Here is a 2,347-nt window from a genome sequence, read left to right on the forward strand (position 1 = left end):
AAGGGTGAGGGCAGTAACAAATTAAAAATACTATACATGAATGCACGAAGCATTAGAGATAAGATGGATGAGCTTGAGGCTCTTTTGGAAATTGGCAGATACGATATTGTGGGGATAACTGAGATGTGGCTTCAAGTGAACAGGGCCTGGGAAATGGTTATTCAAGGCTACATGTGCTATCGTAAGGACAGACTGACGGGCAGAGAGGGTGGGGTGGCCATGTTGGTAAGGGATGATATTCAGTCCCTTGCAAAGGGGGACCTAGAATCAGGGATGTAGAGTCAGTGTGGATAGAGCTGAGAAATACTAAGGGTAAAATGACCCTCTTGGGAGTTATCTACAGGCCCCCAACCAGTAGTCTGGATGTCGGATGTAAGTTGAATCAGGAGCTGAAGTTGGCCTATCGCAAAGATGTTACTACAGTTATTATGGGGGATTTCAACATGCAGGTAGACTGGGAGAATCAGGATGGTATTGGACCTCAAGAAAGAGACTTTGTGGAGTTCCTCAGAGAGAGATTCTTAGAGCAGCTGGTGCTGGAGCCTACCAGGGAGAAGGCAATTCTGGATCTGGTATTGTGCAATGAACCAGAATTGATCAGGGACCTCGAAGTGAAGGAGCCATTAGGAAGTAGTGAGCATAATACAATAAGCTTCAATCTGCAATTTGAGAGGGAGAGGGTACAATTGGAAGTGACAATATTTCTGTTGAATAAAGGGAACTGTGGAGCTATGAGGGAGGAGCTGGCCAAAGTTCAATGGTGCAATACCTTAGCAGGGATGACAGTGGAGGAACAATGGCAGATATTTCTGTGTATAATGCAGAAGATGCAGGATCAGTCCATTCCAAAAAGGACGAAAGATCCTAGGAGGAGGCATGGGTGGCCGTGGCTGACGAGGGAAGTTAAGGAACATATAAAGTAAAAGAGAAAAAGTATAACATAGCAAAGATAAGTGGGAAAACGGAGGACTGGGGAGCTTTCAAAAACAACAGAGGATTACTAAAAAGGAAATACGCAGAGAAAAAATGAGGTACGAAGGTAAACTGGCCAAAAATATAAAGGAGGATAGTAAAAGCTTTTTTAGGTATGTGAAAGGCAAAAAAATGGTTAAGACTAAAATTGGGCCCTTGAAGACAGAAACAGGGGAATATATTACAGGGAACAAAGAAATAGCAGAAGAATTGAATTGGTACTTCAGATCTGTGTTAACTGGGGAAGACACAAGCAATCTCCCTGAGGTAACAGTGGCTGAAGGACCTGAACTGAAGGGAATTTATATTTGCCAGGAATTGGTGTTGGATCGACTGTTAGGTCTGAAGGTTGATAAGTCCCCGGGGCCTGATGGTCTACATCCCAGGGTACTGAAGGAGGTGGCTCGAAATAGTGGATGCGTTGATGATTATTTTCCAGAGTTCGATAGATTCGGGATCAGTTCCTGCGGATTGGAGGGTGGCTAATGTTGTACCACTTTTTAAGAAAGGTGGGAGAGAGAAAGCAGGAAATTATAGACCAGTTAGTCTGACCTCAGTGGTGGGAAAGATGCTGGAGTCTATTATAAAGGAAGAAATTACGACACATCTGGATAGTAGTAACAGGATAGGTCAGAGTCAGCATGGATTTATGAAGGGGAAATCATGCTTGACTAATCTTCTGGAATGTTTTGAAGATGTAACTCTGAAGATGGAAGAGGGAGATCCAGTAGATGTAGTGTACCTGGACTTTCAGAAAGCTTTTGATAAAGTCCCACATAGGAGGTTAGTGAGCAAAATTTAGGGCGCGTGGTATTGGGGGCAAGGTACTAACTTGAATTGAAAGTTGGTTGGCCGATAGGAAATAAAGAGTAGTGATAAACGGCTCCATTTCGGAATGGCAGGCAGTGACCAGTGGGGTACTACAGGGATCAGTGCTGGGACCGCAGCTTTTTACAATATATGTTAATGATATAGAAGATGGTATTAGTCATAACATTAGCAAATTTGCTGATGATACTAAGCTGGGTGGCAGGGTGAAATGTGATGAGGATGTTAGGAGATTACAGGGTGACCTGGACAAGTTAGGTGAGTGGTCAGATGCATGACAGATGCAGTTTAATGTGGATAAATGTATGGTTATCCACTTTGGTGGCAAGAACAGGAAGGCAGATTACTACCTAAATGGAATCAATTTAGGTAAAGGGGCAGTACAGAGAGATCTGGGTGTTCTTGTACACCAGTCAATGAAGGTAAGCATGCAGGTACAGCAGTTAGTGAAGAAGGCTAAGAGCATGCTGGCCTTCATAACAAGAGAGATTGAGTATAGAAGCAAAGAGGTTCTTCTGCAGCTGTACAGGGCCCTGGTGAGACCACA

This window comes from Chiloscyllium plagiosum, chromosome 19 (genome assembly GCF_004010195.1).
Source record: "Chiloscyllium plagiosum isolate BGI_BamShark_2017 chromosome 19, ASM401019v2, whole genome shotgun sequence".
Lineage (NCBI taxonomy): Eukaryota > Metazoa > Chordata > Chondrichthyes > Orectolobiformes > Hemiscylliidae > Chiloscyllium > Chiloscyllium plagiosum.